The following is a 21,035-nucleotide window of genomic DNA, read 5'->3' as shown; positions in this document are numbered from 1 at the left end:
TCCTCTCCTCACACCTCTGTGAGATTCTGGATCTCCACAACAGTCCTAGAAGGGGATCTCTTCCACTCCTGTCCAGGGGCTTCAGAGCTGGCTGCCGGTATGCTTGCAGCCGTGGGGGAGTTGGAGGAAGTGCTGGGGTCACTGATTGCAGCAGGGAAAAGTAGTGCAGGGTCATGCTACATGGCATGCTGTGAGCAGGGACTGCATTGTGCCACAAGCCCTTTCTCTTCTGCCTGCACCTTTAAAGGCTGCAGGAGAAGGGAAGCTATAGAGTTCTGAGGTGTAGACAGAGTGGCCACCAGGGCAACTGTGAGAATCCCCGGAGGCTAATTATTTCAATATATGCAGAATTGCACCATCCACAAACATTCTATTTCAAAATTGCTATTTTGAAATAGGAGTTATTCCTCATGAAATGAGGGTTTATTATTTTGAAATAAGAAGCCAGTTATTTTGAAATACTTTCAAATAACGGGCTTGCTGTGTGGATGCTCGCCTTGTTATTTCAAAATATCCCTGTAGACATGCCTCTTTAACATATTAATCACCAAGGTAACAAGAGACCCCACTTTATACTGGTTAGCCTATGTAAATGGTTTTACTAAGAATGGCTTTTGTAGTTTCCTTTTATAACTAATGAATTGGTATCACCATCCTGCCAAAGTATTTACACATAAGAAATATAAGATTGTAAAGTCTAACAACAAAATACATATGCATAAAATGAGTGGCTATAAGCACTGAGTCTTGAATCCCAGAAGAAAGACCTATATAATAGCATCTTCATATCTGAAAGATGCATGGTATGGTCTCCTGAGCTTGGGGCTACATTCTGCAGCTGTTTACAGTTCACTGTTTTTGTTCCAAAGGAGAGTAAATGGTTTAGCTCTGTGCACACTGCATTTCTGGCAAATGAGCTAGTCTTGGGCACTGAATTATGTCACTTATCCCCAAAATTCACATTTATTATCACTTATGCTCCCTTTGATAGATTTGGTAATAACTTGATCTCTTTGGGTCACTACACAACATAATCCAGAAGAGAGAAATTGGATCCAGTAGAAAGAGCAATACACAATTAATTTCCCCAAGACAGGGATAAGCATATAACATCTGTTGGATAAAAATGAACCATGAATCAGTTATGAATATTCAGGACAAATGAATATAATCAATGTATTCCATTTTTCCTCTCATCTCCCGATTTTATTTAGTTTCTGTTGTCTCATCAGAGGGGCTAAAGAGGTGGAATAATTCCAGTCAAACCCAAAAAGGATCAGTACTGCACAATTTGCATTAGTGATGTGAACTGAGGACTGGTATATTGAAGCATGAGAGACCCAGAATGAAATATATACCTATCCTCACCTTAGATTTAAACTGTTTGATGTTTCCTTTCTTTCAGATGTTTCAGTCAGCATTTCTGACCAGTATCAGAAGTTAAATCAACTCTCAGCAATTCTGATCAGCTATTTAACTCCCAGCACAGGCCCGAACAATTTAATGAAGAACAAAAGAGTAATGAGGGTGTTATGCACCCCCTGCTGCCGCCACTGCATGGTGGGGCCCTGAACCTGATGCACAGCTTAGCCCAAACCTCAGAGGAGCAGGAGAAGGGGGAGCTTGTACCACATCTTCTCCCTCCCTCTCTAGTTTGGGGCAAGCCCCTGCACTCACTAACCCCCTGGCAGAGATGGAGGAAGGTCGGGCTGGGAATGAAGAGGCAGGGAGGAGGCTCCAGCTGGCAGTGACAGGCAGAGGAGGAGTAGGCAATCCAAGGGATGACAGGGGGAGTAGAGAGGGACTAAACTGGTGCCCCCCAGTGTGGCACCTGGGGGCATCTGCCCCACCTCCCACCCCTTACTACACCAGTGATGAAGAAACATTAAAAGAAAAAAGTGGGGTATGTGAAAGGCACAAAGTTTGGGGATTTTTAAAAACCTGAGGCACTGAATTCTTTGGTTCTTATGGTATCAGAATACTGTCTTCACTAATCAAACATATTCCCACACTTAGATTGCAATATACAGAAGTTAATCTTATTATAATGGCAGGAAACACTGTGCCTTTAGCTTGCAAGTAGTTAATAAAAGTTTTAAACCACTTGCAATTCATGGGAGTTCATAAAGTTCATGTTCTTCAATTTTCGACTGGGATTTGGGTTCAAATGAAGCAATAAACTCAGAAGGAAAACTCACCAAAGAAATAAAGTAATTTTGTCTGGTTTGAGGTTGATCTGAAACCATAACAAAGTGCTGACATTCGTATGATTTCTTCCTGGAACAACTGAGCTTCTCCCTTCCATATCCCCCTTTCTGCTGGAGATATATGACTGGGCTGCAATCCTTCCTCTGCTCTTGAGTTGGAATAACTTGTGTGGCTTTGAGAGCAGAGTGAAGCTAGAAGGAAGGGACAGAGCGATAAGACATTGTAGAGAATAGTGTGCATTCATCTTCTCCTTTGGGAGCCTTGCAACCAACTTTCTTTTCCTTTTCCTTTTCCTTTTCCTTTTCCTTTTCCTTTTCCTTTTCCTTTTCCTTTTCCTTTTTCTCCCAAAGAGGAAAACTATTTTTTTCAAAGAATGTACCTTGGAAGATTATGGAATAATGGGCAATTTGGGATGGACAGGACCAAATATTAGGAAAAAATTGAGAACAGGTGAACCATGAACCAAGCTGAGTAGGGAGACTATGGAATCATCATCAATGACTGTATTTAAGACCAGACCCAACAGTTTATCAAAGTTATTTCTGAAAAGATACCAAAATCAATGTTTCTATGTTTCAGAGGGATGCCCATGTTAGTCTGTTTGAGCAAAAACAGCAAGTGCCACAGGATTCCTAAATGTTTTCATGATGAAAGAGGAGTCAGTATGGGCACATTAACACTACACAGAAGATTAATGTTTCCGCAATCAATCTTCTGGGGTTCAATTTAGTGGATGTAGTATAGGCGCCCCCATTGGTGTCAGTACTCCTACTCCTCGTAAAGAGTAAGAGAAGCCTCTGTCATCTCCAACTAATAAATCCTGATCTTTAAAATTAAAATGTTCCCCAACAGGCTGTCAGGAACACCATCCCCGATGACACCATTGCACACCTGGTTACAGAACTCTGTGACTTTGTCCTCACCCACAACTATTTCCAATTTGGAGACAATTTATATCTTCAAGTCAGTGGCACAGTCATGGGCAGTCGCATGGCCCCTCAATATGTCAACATCTTTATGGCTGACTTTAAACAATATTTCAGTTCTTGCTCCTAGCACCCTTACTCTACTTACACTACATTAATGACATCTTCATTATATGGACCTATGGGAAAGTGATCCTTGAAGAATTTCAACAACTTCCACCCCACCATCATCTGCCTGGACCAGTCCACAAAACAGATCCACTTACTTGACACTATAGTACAATTACATAACGGACACATTTCCAACATCTTATATTGGAAACCTACCAACCGTTACATTTACCTTCGTGCCTCTAACTTCCATCTAAGACACATTGCTCAATCAATTGTTTACATCCAGACCCTAAGACACAACCAGATTTGCTCCAGTTCCACAGACAGAGACAAACACCTACAGGATTTATATAAAGCATTCTTAAAACTGAAATGCCCACCCGGAGATATGAAAAAAACAGATCAAGAGAGCCAGAAGAGTCCCCAGACATGAGTTATTTCAAGAAAGGCCAAGAAAAGAAAACAACATCATACTACTTGTCATCATCCACAGCCCACAACTTAAACCCCTCCAACACATTATCAGTAATCTACAACCCATCCTGGAAAATGAACCCTCACTCACACAGGCCTTGAGTGACAAGCCAGTCCTCGCTTACAGACAATCATCCAGGAATCTACCCCTGTAATCAACCCCAGTGCCAACTCTGTCCACATATCTGTATAAGTGATATCATCATATGACCTAACCACGTCAGCCACCATATCAGAGGCTCACTTAATATCCACTAATGTGATCTATGTCATCAAATGCCAGCAATGCCCCTCTGCCATGTACATTGGCCAACTCTACTCTGACACCAAACATACCATCTCTGAATTCACGTTTCCCACTTCTATCTTCCCTGACACTAAGTATCCTGACTGTATATGCAAGTGGGCTGAACACTCTTTAATATTCAGACAAATCCAACCATTGTGGCTCCATCCTATCCTTAATCATGACAATTTACTTGCCTTGCCAGTATCTTTTTCTTGAGTGGAAACCAAGAAGTTGAAAGTAAATACATAGAAATCATGAGGAAAAAAAGGAGGAAACTATGAGCTGGATTTCCAACTCTGTAATACCACAGTGATTCCAAGTTACACTGGTGTGAAAATAGTGTAATCTTTTTTCCTTAATATATTTTCAGTATCCTCAATGTTATTAATAGTAACACCAATAAATATAATCATCATACTCATACGATAATATATTATTTTAACCTTACAGTGTCCCTTTAAAATTTTGTAGCAAAAAATATGCTCCTGAGCACAGAGTTTTTATGCCAGTTTTCAGCCTGGAGCAAAGTTTTAATGCTGAGTTATAAACTCCTAAAAACAGAGAATTAAAATGAAAATGCTGACAAGACCCTTAACTACTGTGGCACAAATGACAGCACTGTAATAAGTAGTCTAGTGCATTTTGCTATACCAGTAAATATGCACATGATAAATTTTGTCATTCTAATATGCTAAACTAATATAATAAATATGCTAATATAACATATTACAATACACTTTTCTGATATTGGAAATGCATATACTAATTTAATTCACTATGCAATATTCCAGATAACCAGAAATAAAAAAGAATATCACTAATATCTATATACTTGCCTTCATATAACAGATTGTATATCACAGCAGCTATATTCTTTTCACTTCGGGGTGTTATTTTATTAAAACTATGCTCTTTTTTTTTTTTTTTTTACAATTATAGTACAGAAACAAATGTCAGAACCACATTTGCAGCAATAATTTATTATTTTAAAACATTGTTAAGACTTGCTCTTGATCACATTGAAACTTTAGAACATAACAGATGTGATCTGGGTGTCTTTTGCAAGCAATTAAATACAAAACCAAAATTAATAGTACTTTACAATTGTTGCCTAACTAAACCAAGAAGAAATTGTTCTGATTTATCAGGACTGATAAAAATTCATTTAAAGGCAGATCAGATAGCAGGCATTGTCTACAATGTAAAATAAGGTTTCCTAAAGCTGTGATATGAATTAAAGGGTCACAAATTAAAATTATAAGATACTACACCTCAAAGGGTTTGATCTCATTTAATTTAAGATTCAGAACTAAAGCCAACCTATGATTGTATTCTGACATATGGCTTAGCATAAAGAAGTCATCATGACCTCGGGCAGAATGCCTGTTCCAGTAATTCAGGACCTTAATTTTTTACTTGAAGATGGTTGCTTTTCTTTCTACCATAACCCCACATCCCAAAAATGTTCTGGTTTATCTAAGAAATGTTGGTACTTATTGCTTATCTCTTAGGATAGATTAAGGCTTAACAGTGATGATACAGATTAAGTGTATTTTGTGCTCCTGAAAGCATAGACATTGAAAACCCTGTTAATGAAAGTAATTCAGTTTAGGTTCCTGGACAGCTGTTTAAAAATACTATTCAATTATAATTGCTGAACAAAGATTTTGGCTTTCCCTTTTTAACCACTTTCTTATTTAAGTGCATAAAAGGTATGTAATCCATGATATATTTCATATCATTACACTCAATGTTTTAATTTGTAGTATGATGACTAGTATTTTTAAATGGAAAACTCTGGATTGTCAAAGCACATCTACCCTACAGCATTATTTTGAAATAACGTTACTTTGAAATAACAAGGTGATAATCCACACATTATTTTAAAATGAGGCTTCTTATTCCAGAATAATAAACCCTCATTTCACAAGGAATAATGCCTATTTTGAAATTGCTATTTTGAAATAGCAGTAGTGTAGACACTTCACTGCTGCTATTTCACAATAGCTCCTCCCCAAGGCCATTCAAAATAATTACTCCCCAATGCCGCCTGGGGTTCTAAATCAAGGTAACCCATCCACATTAGGGGAGCCCGTCTTGGACTAATTTTGAGGCTTTCCTGTAGTGTGGACATGGTATTTTGAAATAGTTATTTTGGGAGTTATTATTATTGACAAACTAGAGAAGCACTCCACTTAGGAAGAAACAATCAGCTTCACACGTACAGCTTTTTTCACAACAGTGTCACACTGTTGACTCATATTTAGCTTGTGGTCCACTATGACCCTTACGTCCCTTTCTGCAGTACTCCTTCCTAGGCAATCACTTCCCATTCTGTATGTGTGAAGCTGATTGTTCCTTCCTAAGTGGAGTACAGGCAGTCCCCGGGTTACGTACAAGATAGGGACTGTAGGTTTGTTCTTAAGTTGAATCTGTATGTAAGTCGGAACTGGCGTCCAGATTCAGACACTGCTGAAACTGACTGCCAGTTCTGACTTACATACAGAATCAACTTAAGAACCCCAGGCGTCCCCAAGTCAGCTGCTGCTGAAACTGATCAGCAGCTGATTCCAGGAAGCCCGGGGCAGAGCAACTCTGCCTGGGGCTTCCTGTAGTCAGCGCTGGTCAGTTTCAGCAGAAGCTGACTTGGGGACACCTGGGGCAGAGCAGCTGGGGTGCTGCTGGGTTGCTCCAGTAACCCGCTCCTGGGTGCTACTGGACCAACCAAGCAGCACCCCATCTGCTCTGCCCCAGGCGTCCTGATTCAGCCGCTGCTGAAACTGACCAGCAGCGGCTGAATCAGGACCTGGGGCAGAGCAGCTGGGGTGCTGCCGGGTTGGTCCAGTAGTGCCCAGAGCGGGCGCTGCAGGACCAATCGGCAGCGCCCCAGCCTCAGAGGCGCGGGACCCCCCCGCGGCTGCGGCTTCAGTCCGGGAGCCTGTGGTCTGCTGGGGACGGTCCCCAGCAGACCACAGGCACCCGGATTGAAGCGGCAGCAGCGGCGGTTCCCCGCGCCTCTGAGGCTTTGCTCTGGCAAAGCCTCAGAAGCGCGGGAACCCGCCCGGTGCCCCTGGTCTGCTGGAGACGGTCTCCAGCAGACCAGGGGCACCGGAGCAGCTTACCAACGGGGCTTTCTCGCCCCGTTTGTAAGTGCGGATCCGACATAAGTCGGATCCGCGTAAGTCGGGGACTGCCTGTACTTTGCATTTCTCCTGATTAAACTTCATCCTATTTACTTCAGACCATTTGTCTAGATCATTTTGAATTTGTCTAGATCATTTTGAATTTTGACCCTATCCTCCAAAGCACTTGCAACCCCTCCCAGCTTGGTATCACCTGCAAATTTAATAATCATACTCTCTATCCATTATCTAAATCGTTGATGAAAATATTGAACAGAACTGGTCCCAAAACAGACCCCCTCTTGTTATGCCATTCCAGCATGATTGTGAACCGTTAACTACTCTCTGAGAATGGTTAACTAGCCAGCTTTGCACCCACCTTATAGTAGCCCCATCTAGATTGTATTTCCCTAGTTTATTGATAAGAAGGTTATGCAAGAGAGTATCAAATGCCTTACTAAAGTCTAGGTATACCACTATTCTCCCTATTTCTCCCTTATCCTCAAGGCTTGATATCCTATCAAAGAAAGCTATCAGATTGGTTTCATAGACACTTTCCTTGGCACACGTTATATAAGATTTGTTGCAAATATGTAACAGTGGTTGAAACAGTGATCTATATGGTCATATTTTAATCAGATAATGTTACATAGGCACTCTGATTTTTCCTGAATGGAAGAGTGGGACTGCTTTCCAACATCTTTTGGTCCTTGAAAAGAACTAGGAGCAAAAAGCAACTTTATTAGAATGGGATTGTAACTGACTAGCTCCATCATGGCTTGTATAAGATACTTGGTCAGAATACATCATAATATCTGTGGTTATCCTTGTCCCATCTGCTACAAGTGTCAGTGACAACAGAAGGAAATGTAGATGTACCAAGTCTAGCAGTATCTGAAGTAGCAGAATCAGAAGAATTATCTTGAGCAGAATATTGAAGCAGTCTTTGCCACCTATTTAACATGAATCCAAGAATTTAGTGCAGCATGATTCCTCTGTGGAAGAAGATTATATAGATAGAGATATAGATATGGCTTGCTAAGAATTTTGCTGTTTGAGAGATTGTATGATTAGGGGGCAGGTAAGAGAAGACAGAGCTTTTCACCTTTAGATGATTGCTTTGAATCCAAGTAGATTGGTCATAATTTAGTCAATACCATTTGTCAGTTTTTCATTAGCTTATTTGAAATTGCTTCCTAGTACTGGTCTCAGTTAGGTATCTGAAGGACAAATGTCCATGTCAAGAATTCCTCAGGCTAGGTGACGTCCTTATTCACTGATTGAACACAGACAAGAAGGACTGAGTTGGCATGGAAACAGAACTATGCTTCTCCAGGTCACAAATAAGGCACATAGCTTGGACAGGAGGAGGAAACTTATATTACCACTGCCATTCTGCACATAATCTGTGGATTATAAGGGATTTCCCATTCTCTGGGGCTGTGTCTACATTGGCATGATATTGTGCAAATACTCTTTAATGCAAGAGTTCTTGCGTTAAAGTATTTGTGCAAGAGAGCGTTTACACTGGCATGTGCCTTTGCGCAAGAGATGTGCTTTTGCACAAGAGCATCCATGCCAGTGTAGACGCTCTCTTGCGCAGGAAAGCTCTGATGGCCATTTTAGCCATCGGGCTTTCTTGTGCAAGAAATTCATGTTGCCTATCTACACTGGCCTTTTGCACAAGAACAGTTGCGGCAAGAGGGCTTATTCCTGAGCAGAAGCATCATAGTTCTTGCGCAAGAAGCACTGATTTCACATATTAGAACATCAGTGTTCTTGTGCAAGAACTCCCTGCCAGTGTAGACAGGCAGCATGTTTTTGCACAAAAGCAGCTGCTTTGGCACAAGATCATGCCAATGTAGGCACAGCCTGGAAGTAAATCCAGCACTTTTTATACTTACTAAATTTATTTTTAAAAGCGATTGTTCTTTTGTGGGACTAGAAAGTTAATCTTTATTCTAGAATTTTAAATCCTCACTGAAACACACTATTCCTCAAGCATTTCACAAATACTGCCCTCTTTTGTAAAGCTATCATTTAGGAAGAATAATGCATTGTCTTTATACTGTATACCGACAGAATATTTATTTGTATATAAATATTTTGAAGCATTTAAACCCACAGTAAAATTAGCTGTGATGCGAACATGGTCTGGGGACAAATATGCAATTGTTACATTGACTTCTTATGCACATCTAATCCTTTGCTCCATCAATCATGTCTCATTTGTGGTTTTGATTTTTTTGTTGCTGGATGCATGGGCTACAGTAAAATACAACAATTTCTAGAAAAGGTAATATTTTAAAATGAGAAGGCTATACACAAGCCTATAATCAACCAATCAATAAATATGTTTCTTGCATTTCCTTGAGATTTCAACACAAAATTGTAGTGAAAGCAAAGGACAAATCCATTTCCTTCCCGCCAATCAATAGCTAATCTTGCTAAGAAGAGCAAACAGTGACCTGGCACCTATATGTCTGAGTGATATGCTTACTTTCACAAAACCACTATGATGAGAATGTTCATATGCTTGAGTATAACATAGTAGGAACCAAAGTATGTGGGAGAATTTATTTCAGTTAGATCTGAGAGCCTGCAATCAGCTGCCACCAAGAAACATGTAAATAGCATAATCATCTTATATTTAGAGAAGCTTAAAATACAGTGAAAGAAATATATGCCAGAGGAAAATTATGAGTGAGCTGAAAGCAGCTGCCAGGTGTGAGTGGAAAAGAAAGAAATGAATGAGTGTAATTTCTTCCTTAAACAGGCTCTAAGTTGGTGCATGTATATGATTAATCATTTTCACTGTAAACCAAATAAGAATGCTAGTTGCAAAGGAATAAACAGAAGAGGCTATTTCTAGTTCAGAATAATGAGTCTGAGTAACCATTCCCTTTTATTAATTTGCGCCTTATAAAACTACTTATAACCTGGTAGTGAAGCTCAAAACTACCACAATTCCTCACTCGCTTTTTATTAATCTCAAATGCTGTAGAAATGCTATTTCATTAGAACAAGAATACTTTACTTCCCAGGCATATATTTTTACACTGTGTGTTCTTATTACAAGTGTGGTTGTGCTCGAAAAGGTACTTCAAATAGCAAATGAGGTCAAAGCCTAGTGTAACAGCCTCAAAATATGAGAGGTAGAAATTCAAGACATTCCAAACCCAGAGGTTGATTCTCCTCCAAATCCACTTTTGAATATAAATTGCAACCAAAATACAATAGAAGATTGCCAATCAGTCATGCAAAATCTAGGGACAATTAAAAATAAATAGCTTTCACCTTAGTTCAGGAGCTAGCAATCCAGTTCAGTCTCAAACTCAGCTAGCCCACTTCCCCAAATAAAAGCTTTCCCAAAGAATATTTGTTCACAATTCAGTTTCCTGAAGTAACTGGGAATTGTCATTCATTTTCAACAGACTGAGATGTGCTCATAAATTCATTGAGCTTCATTATATCCACTCGGCAGTTCAAGTGTTTTTGACAAATTAAATAAGAGTGGGGATTTTTATCCTTTCTGTCACACCAATTTTCCATGTCATTTCACAATATACCCCATAATACTCTATGTATATTTGCCACTGAAAAAAAGATACTAAAATGTAAATAAATCCCTAATGTGCATAAAGGGATGTGCTGACCAGTGAGCTTTCATAGCATTCTGAAACTAAACTTTTCAGTCAGATGTATGTCAATAAAAAGAGTCACTTTGGATAAATTATGCTTTGGGGACCAGTAGTTTGTGGAGTACAAGAAGTATATAATCAGGACTTTGATGTTGCAAACAAATTGCCCTGCTTGATATTTAGATCATATTCATATTAGGTGAAATTTATCAGTGATGTGCCAGTTAAATCCCACATAGGAACTGCAACATTATTTTTTTCTTGTTTTCACTTGTTTAGGTGATAAAAAGGAATCCTCCTCTCATCTCCCTTGCTGAATTTCAGAATGGAGTTTTTTAGTTCGGAAACTGCCTTTGTGTTATTTGACACCTTTAATATTCTCCTCTGGATAAGCATCTTTCTGACGGGTATGCCCACAAGGATCATTTTTGTGAGCATCTTTTTTGTACGAGAGTCACAGTGCTCCAAAACCAAATCACTGAGGAGTGGACTGGAGATATAAAATCATGTCAGAGTAAGGGGCAAAGCATAGAGTCACATTCTCTTTTTATTTCTTCCCATGTGCAGGCTCCAGCATACCAGACAAAGGTCCACCTAACTCCTTCCACTACTTATCTATTTGCTGTTCAACTTCACAGAGTCATAGGGTACGTCTAGACTACAGGGTTTTGTCGACAGAAGTTTTGTCGACAGTATCTGTCGACAAAACTTCTGTCGACAAAGAGCGTCTAGACACATTCAGTTCTGTCGACAAAGCAGCTTGCTTTGTCGACAAAACCCTGTAGTCTAGACACAACCCTACATGCAATAACACCTTCTGTCGACAGGACTCTGTCGACAGAAGGTGTTATGCCTCGTAAAATGAGGTTTACCAGCGTCGACAAAACTGCTGAGTTCTGTCGACGTTATGTCGACAGAACTCAGTGGTAGAGTAGACACAGGTATAGTTTTGTCGACAAAAGTCCACTTTTGTCGACAAAACTCTGTAGTCTAGACACACCCATAGAAGCATAAGGCTCAAAGGGAACTCAGGAAGTCATTGAGTCCAGCCCTTCTGCTGAAGCAGGACCTAGTAAATGTAGATCACCCATCTTTAAATCTTATTTTTGAAGTATATTTGCCTTATTCTGCTCTTTCCTTTCAATCATAAAGTCTATAATTTCATGATCACTTTAATCCAAATGACCTTACACTTTCAGATTCACACCCCATTCCTTCCTTTTGGTCAGAATGAAGTTTAAAATGGCTGCCCCCTTGGTTAATTCCTCCAATTCCTAAAACAAAAATAATTTTTCTCAATACATCATCAGAACTGACTGGAAATTGTGTGGGGGAAATGAGCTTACTGGAAACTAGGAAGAAGAGAGAAGTTCACTAGCAGCTGTTTCCCTCTAATCTAATCTGCTAAATTGGATTGGTTGCATAAAGGGGACTCTTATGCCCAGTTATGCAGTATATGCAGTAGGTCTCGTGAATGAGATGAGAAAATAATAAAAGCATGTGTTGCTTGGAATGTGATCTGAGTTTAAATGAGTGTTTACTTTTCCTTATGCACAGAAATCAAATATGAAAACCTTTTTTGTTTCCCCATCAGCTAGTCAGATGAGTCTTTTGCAGCTAGAAGTGGCATGGGACATTATCCAATAAAACATGAGCAGTCTTTTCTTTCCTACATGAAAGTAGCAATATTATGAGCCAAAAAAAATATAAAATCATCACAGGAAACATGGGCACACTTATCCTCTTTCCAATGTGTCCCATCCTAGCTTTTTTGGGAAGTCCTTATCTAAAGCCTATTGCAATCAATAAAATTGAATTCAGTAGTCACTGGATTGGGCCCCTATTGAGAATGACACAATTCAGTCTTAGAGATGTTCAAAGTACCAATTCTATCTGTTATAAAATTTCTAAATAGTCTTTTCTTCATTTTTATCTAAATTTCCCATATTTCTTCTGTGTAGGAGGGGTTCACAATTAAAACCTGGGGGAAGAGGGAGAGTTTTTTGAAAACTGGTTTTGATTTTAACAAGAAAATCTCCCCTGGCTTTTGGTAAATAAATACAATCAGATTTTGGTATTTCTTGAAAATCAAAGTCCAACATTTTGAACCAAAATTGACCCTCCAGAAAAGTTGCCTTTTAGTTCTGATTTTCCTTCAAAAAAGCTAATCAACATGAATTTTTTCCAGAGAAAATTACTTTTTCACTATAATTATTTTTTTTAATTATTTTTCAATGACATTCTTGGACTCTTTCTGTTCAGGCGTCTGAATATGTAAGACCATCAGTTATTACCAATTTGAGAAATCTACAGATGCTGTATTTTAACTGATGTTGATATTTGGTAGGTTATTCAGTCTTTCTCAGAGTACAGTACTCTAGACCAGTGAGAGTTGATTGATTACAAATCTGATATAAGTGCAGAGAATTAATTATAAATATTTGAATGAATATTATTATGCCATCAGAAATATACCATGTGCTAGTCCCATTTGCTTCATGGATAGGTGTCAGAAGAAATTAGCTTCTCTTCAGGATTCTCATAGATATTATTCATAGATAACTGCTTTATACAATAAAGGTCACAGACAATTGGATGTATTAATTTATATTGGACTAATTACAAAAAAGGTAATAAGGTAGGCAAACTTTCTAAAGGCACAGATTCTCATTATCAGTTTAGTGAAATGATTCACATAGAACAACTGACATAGTGGTGAGATGTTGACTGAGATCTTATAATTTAATTAAGAGACAGACCGTGATTGAAGCAAGATTTTTTTTTAAAAGGTGTAGGTCTGAACCTCTTCCTTAATTATTCTATTTAATTTACCATGACAAAACAATGAATCTCAAAAGCTGGCCTATTCTATCATTTCTACAAATTACTCCAGTGAAAGGTATCATCTAGAAATATCTGTGATGCCAGAATACCAGAAACAAGGATAAAGAATGTAGCTTTTATAACAGCTGGTCCTGGTCTTGCTGAATGTTGCAAATATGCAGCTGTAGAAGAACCAATGAGAGAAAGATATAAAGGGAGTACCAGTTCATCAGAACAAAGACTATAGCTCAAATCAGACTGCATGAAATCATAAAGTAGTAGTAATGTTATTTATACATCAGAAACAGAGACATCATATCAGATGGCACTGATATAATCACAACAACAACAAAAGAAATCTGAAAGGAGAAAAGAGAGCAAGCACACAACAAAAATAGTGTTCAGCTAGAGAATAGGAGATCAATATCTCCTTGCAAGACAGAGTGACAGAAAAGCAGTGGAAGAGGTAACAAGGTACCAAGTTACAACTGGAATCTATGTACAGCACACAACATGGAGCATAGGAAACTCCAGAAAACATGGAGGTTGCTCAGAAAAATGAGAAACAACCCATGTGGAACTGTTGTCATCAAATGATGATGCCATATTCCTATGGGAAATATCCTTCACAATAAAGAAAACAGATTGGTACATAGAGATTAATCTAAACAGACAAAATCTTAAATTTAAAGATGACATTGGCTCAACAGTTGATGCAGTTCAAAAACAAACAAAAAGAGATCCAAGCAGGGAAAGCTGAAAAGACTTGACAAGATTCTATGTGGGCTCAGCTATATTATGTTGGACTTTTGTGTCCAGTTCCTATGGAATGTGAAGGAGAAAACCATGTTTAAACAAACAGAATGCATAACACAAAGACAGATAGCAACTCACTAGGTTTTGTAATGGTGCATAGCAGAGAAGCTTGTTTGTGTAACCAGCCAGACATGACCACTCCACATACCCCCTTCCCTAGGTTCTGGCTCTCTCATTATAATTTATATTAGGCTTCCTGTTATGTTAAAAGTAGCTTCCTGTTATGTTAAACCTGATAAGGCCAGGTTTTGCTTAGAAACTACACTGCTTATCTACATCCAGGCTTATGAATTTATATAGAGTGAAGAAGTGTGAATGAGAAACACCCAATCAAAAGGCAGTTCAACATCTGTAACCTTCAAGACAAGAAAGGACCCTAAAAAGTATATAAATTAACTAATGAGCGGCGAGAAAAAGATCTCCTCTTGGAAAGGATATAAAAGCATGTCAAATTTGGGATTGAATCAAATCAGCACTCCCATGGATTGGAAGGGACTTCAGGGACTTCAGGGATTGTTGTGGCCTCCCAAGCTGACACCTGGCCATCTCCAGCTGCCTGTGAAATCGGAAGTAATCTATGTCACACCTACACCCTGCCTCCAAACTGCCAGCATGAATGTGATGTGTGTGTGAGAGAGTATTATCAGACCCTTTAGAATCAGTATTAATTAAAAAGCTTCAGCACTGTTCTAGCTCACCCTTTGTTTGGGTTTTTCCCTTGGCTGGTCCAAAGACAGGTAACATTAATTTAGTGTATTGGCCGAGAAACAAAGGGTCAATTGGAACCTGAGCAGTGTTCTGACAGCGGGTGATGTTCCTATTTTCAAATGCCACATGGATAGACTAGTGAGCCCAGGTAATGTCAGGAGCCCTTTATTTTCTGGCTGTCCTAGTGGGTTGGTCAATGTACCCAGGTAATGCCAGACACAAGAGGGGATAGGATAAACACCATGTCCCTGTTTGGAAAAGGTAAGGATGGATGGGAAGAGACAGAAAAGAGGGAAGGGGGTTCCGTGAATCGCCCCTCATCCTTTCTGGCATGGCTGCAGAATTTAGGTACAGATCCCTGAAGTCGCAGGGAGATCTTGTGGAGTAAGAAATGAAATGTCATTTAGATCCCTGTGAATGGTAACAGTTTGGCATGATAACGGTTTGAGCTAGTAAAAGAGACATTTTTGAAGGATGAGCAAGTTAGCTAAGGAAAAAAGAGTAAAAAAGTTAACTGCAGAGTGAAGGCAATTGAGCAGTTAAAATGTAAAAATACTAAAAGGAAAGGTGTTATTGGGAAAAAAAAATCTTGGTTTCTTTGCAGCTTTTCAGAGGGAAAAATTGGCCCCTTTTCCAAAGGAATGTCTGTAAATAATCCAGGCAAAGAGACAATCTGATTTAAACATTTGACTATGGACACTTCAGTTAAATTTGCTAAAAGCACATAAGGAGTTTCTATTAAAACTTAACTGCCCAAGTGTATAAAGGAAATGCAATCCATGTACATCTGTGTAAAAATAATTAGTGTAAGACATGTTAAGTAAAAGAGAATCTATGTATGAATGCATCTTTATGTGTGCATATATACATATATATGTTGTGTAAATATGTTACGTTTTTAAAGACCTAACTAGCACTCCTATTTTGTAGATTTGTGAATCTCTGATTTACAGGCTACAGATTAATTAATTTTGTTTTGGTTTTAATAATTCTATTTCATTCGAAGTTGCAAAACTGACAAGACATCTTTTGCCAGACACAGGTAATCAGTGCAGATTGGTGTTTGGTATTTAGCATTTAACCCATAAGAATCCATTCCAATAAATCAGCTCCAGTGCTGCTTGAGTTGACCCTTTGTCTGGGTTATTTCTTCGTTGAATCCAAAACAGGTAACAGTTTCACTGATGACAAAAAAAAAAAAAAAAACCTGTAGTAGAGTTAAAGCCACAAGTAGAAAGCTGATGTTTGGGAATACAAAATAAGCAAGTACCATTAGCAATTCCTTTTATTCATACAGCACTATGTTGGGGAAAATTCGAAGAACTAAAAAGAATGAATACATTGAGGTCATTTTCTGTATAAAGGGATCCAGCAATAGATGGGTCAGAATAGTAAAATCCTCATTTGCATATACTTCACAGTACATAATAGCAGAGTATTCAGAGAAAGAAACATACCCTGCAGTTGACCAGACACTAATTTTGTTATCAGAAACCAAGATATTTTTAAAGCTAGAAAAATCAGGAGTGTTCTGGCAAACTTCTCTTGCAGTATTCATCCCGATAGTTGGAAGGTACTATATTAATTGGTTCTTATTTACCATGTTTTCAGCATTTCCACATTTTTTAAATCAAATTTCTCAGATCATTTGGGCTTCTTTACAATATAGCTATGTGTAGAATCCTGCAGATAAAAATTGGTATTTGTATCAGTATATGCAAAAATGATCCATGGATCTTGACCTCTGCGAATGTGGGTATCCTTGGATAGAAAGTGGATATTCACAGATTTGCAGGAGTCTAGATACCAAATTGTTCTCCACACTTGTATCTGTAAAAGTGAGTAACGGATACCCATGGATTTGCCGGCTTGAGCTATGTGGGAACCAGGAGGAACCAAGAGTTCACTTAATAGATAATTATGAGCAACACAAGAATGCTCCCAGCAGACCATGCTCATTCTCAAAGGGAAATATCAGTATGGGAAGCAGCAGGTAAAATCTGTGGCACATTTAATTAATAATCATGGATTCAGCTGGATCCAGACAAACAGTAGGCATTATTTACACTATTGTAATTATAAACCATTTGCAATGTAAGAAAACTCATAAGAATTACAAATCACTTTAGGAAAATTTTACCCAATATATCAAAGCTTAAAAAATATTGAGAAGTGTTCTTTGTGGTTGTTATATTTGTATGTTGAGGAATCCAAAACAAATCACACAGAATAACTGGCATCTCCATCTGCTTTGGCACAATATAAAATTCACTCTCCAGCAACTGTGGCAAACGCACAACTTTAGATAATTTACAAGCAGTGGCAGTTAGAGGCAATCTAGAGGTCTTGTTACTTTTGTTCATGATGCTTCATAGAAGCACACCAGCACTACACTCATGATAAAGGAAGCTTTAGCCATCCAGATCTGTTAATGATATACCATATATCTTTTCAGACTGGATTTTACAAGAAATACAGATCACAAGTCCTTAAGTGACAGTGGATTCACAAGCACTAGCTGACTTCTACTCAATATACTGAAGTTCTGACTGCAGTATCTTTCTTTCAAAATTGAAGTTTCAATTTTTTTCTTTCAAAATTGGATACATCCCAGGGAAGGGATGTGCAGCAGCAGACCCTGTTATGAAGAGCATCAGTTAAACAGCTACTTGATGGAAGATGAAAGGACATTGGAACCTTGATCTATATCCACTTTGTGAAAGGAGTAATTCCAGCAGCAGTCGTCTGATGCCAGTAAATTAGACCTACACAACTAAGGCAATGACTACACTGGAGCTATTACAGCATCACAGCTTCACTGTTGCTGCTGAGCCACCATAAACTCTTTTTTATGTAGCTGCTCTAAACCAAAGGCAAAGAGTTCTTCAGTCATCTTAAGTACTCCCGCCCCTGAGGAACACAGTGCTTAAATCTGCATAATCAATACACTTACAAAGTCTGCGGATGATACCACAGTGAGAGGAGCTGCAAGTGCTTTGGAGAATAGGATTAACATTCAAAATGATCTGGGCAAACTGGAGAAATGGTGTGAAGTAAATAGGTTGAAATTCAATATGGCCAAATGCATAGTACTCCACTTAGGCAAAAACCCTCAATAGTACACATAGAAAATAGGAAATTACTGCCCAGGAAGGAGTACTGCATAAAGGGATCTGGAGGCCAGAGTGGCTGAAAAGCTAAGCATGGGTCAAGAGTGTAGTACTGTTGCAAAAAATAAAAAACCCAAACACAACCATCATTCTGAGATGTATTGGCAGGAGTGTTGTTAGCAGGACATGCGAAGTAACTCTTCCACTCTATTCCATGCTGATAAGGCCTCAACTGGAGTACTGAGTCCAGTTCTGGATGGCAGTTTTCAGGAAAAATATGGACAAATTGGAAAAAGTCCAGAGAATAACAAAAATGATGGTCTAGAAAACATGATCTATGAGAGAAGATGGAAAAAATGGGTTTGTTTAGTCTGGAGAAGAGAAGTCAGAGAGGGAACATAACACTTTCAAGTACATAAAAGGCTGTTACAAGAAGGAGGGAGAAAAAATAGTTCTTCTTACCTCTGATGATAGGACAAGAAGCAATGGATTTAAAATGCAGTAGGAGAGGTCTAGATTAAATGTTAGGAAAAACTTCCTGTCAGGGAAATTAAGCAGTGGAATAAATTGTCCAAGGAAGCTGTGGAATTTCCATCACTGGAAATTTATAAAGGCAGATTAGGCAAACATTATCAGGGTTAGTCTAGATAATACTTTGTCATGAGTACAGGAGACTGGACTAACACTTGATGACCTCTAAAGGTCACTTCCACTGCTAAAATGCTACAATTCTATAATAATAAGGATTATGGGCCGGCTAGAGTAAATACATTTAGACTAGTCTAGAGCTGTGAAGTATGTCATATGAAGAACTCAGTAATGTTATCTGACAAATATTGGCTGTGAGTAACAAAGTAATTGTTTTCTTTTGGAATGGGCTTATGGTTATTTCTCCGTATATATTTAGCTGGTAATACTTACAGAGAGTTCATCTGTACAAGCTATACAACATTGAAAAAGCAATATTTACAAAACACAGTATTCGTCAAATCTTTATTTCTAGTAATGGTTTTCAAGTGATAGCATCAATGTTTATGTCCACGGGACATGATTTCGATTTTAAGTATCATACTAGAAATTTACATTGTCTCCCCAGTTAGTCCTTTGCACAGAGAAGTGTGGAGAAGGTTTTCAGAAATACCAACACAGTATGGAAGACCAATAATCTCTCATAAAAATCTTTGGACCAGATTTTCAGTTGATGCAAGTTGGCATAACTCCTTGGACTATATGTCTGGCCCTTAATTTTTACAATAAAGAGACTATTTCTATTGAAGGCCCTAGTTTAAATAGTTTTGAAAGGAATATATTTGTGTTGAAAAATTAAATCTTAAAATTTTTGCTTTGCTGATTTGTGTCCTTATATAAAAAGAGATTAGGTTTAAAGAAAGGAGATATGGAACTAAGTGAAAATTATGAAGGTCTCAATCCTCTAGTTGTCAGAGAGGATCAAAAATACCATAAAGCAGATTTTACTAAAGTCTTGGGGGAATTTCTGGCTCATGGAGCTTTATTCCTAGAAGAAGGGTGCCTACTTCAATGACAGAAACAAAGGCTATGTCTACACTACAGAGAAAACCCGCTACATGGAGCCAAATTTTGGAAAAACCTCCTCTTTCGACACATCCCTTCTTCCTTGTAAAACAAGGAAGAGCATGTCTGCTTTTTTGATTTTTTTTTTTGAAAAAGCAGATGCATTCCATAGCTTTCCTAGGATACCTCTGGTATCCCAGAAAAGTGCTGTAGTGTAGACATAGCCAAAATGACAGGAGATAAAGGTAGAGATATAGGCCAAGCTATATAGAGCTTTGAGTGGCATAACAAAAAAACCTACTTTATAAGCAGGGTAATGCAGAAAAAGTAATTATTTTATTCTCTTTTTAATACTTTCATGGTTAATAATAGCAATATTGACCTGTGTGTCAGAGATTTCTTGGCAATTAATGGTGGGTGAAGTTAAGAGCCCTCAGCTTTGCCCTTGGCCCTCAAAAGCAATGGCTAGACATTAACTGCCAGGAAATGCCTGACCCCAAAGTCCATTTATTACTTAATTAGTATCTTTACATTTTCTGAAATTATAAGTATATTAAATAACAAGTAGATCACGGTCTGTTTGCTGGCTCTTGGTGCTCTGCAGCTAATCACTGATCCTCTTTGCTTATTTTCTTTTTTGTTCTTTTTCATAATAATACTGGGATTGAAAACTTTTGGTTTATTCTGTCTCTTTTCATGGCAGCCCTATTTCATTGTAAATGCAGATTGGCAGCTCTGCAAGAAAAAGTGCCCAAAGGAAGAGGGGACTTCCAAAGAATGGTTCCTGGTGCAAAAAGGGGGCAGCCATGGATCTAGAACAGAAAAGCACAAACCGTCTTTTGATGTGTAACTTTGTTAGCTATGCAGCAGTTTGCACATGAACAGAACCCTACAAGGCATGAGTAGTAAATCAAAGGGAGGGACAGAAGTAGGGGTGGAAGTTTTCCTGCTAATCATATCTGTCCTGGAAGAGAGTTGAGGAGACTATTCTGGTTGCAATAGCCTCTGTGGATCTGCTCCGCAATCTGGAGATGATTCCTTCCCTTTTTCATGAACACACATTTTCCCAGAGCCTAATTTGTTTATTCGAGTCATGAGCTGAGTTCAAGAGTTGGTTTTTGTGGGAAGTAAATGAGCCTATGTATACATTAGTACTTTTGTTGGTAAAACTTTTATCAGGATGTGAAAAAAACACACCTCTGACTATCAAAACTTTTACCAACAGACACACCATTGTGGACTGTGCTACACCAGCAGAAGATGGTCTCTCG

This window comes from Pelodiscus sinensis, chromosome 1 (genome assembly GCF_049634645.1).
Source record: "Pelodiscus sinensis isolate JC-2024 chromosome 1, ASM4963464v1, whole genome shotgun sequence".
Classification (NCBI taxonomy): domain Eukaryota; kingdom Metazoa; phylum Chordata; order Testudines; family Trionychidae; genus Pelodiscus; species Pelodiscus sinensis.
Note: the sequence above shows the minus strand (reverse complement) of the source record.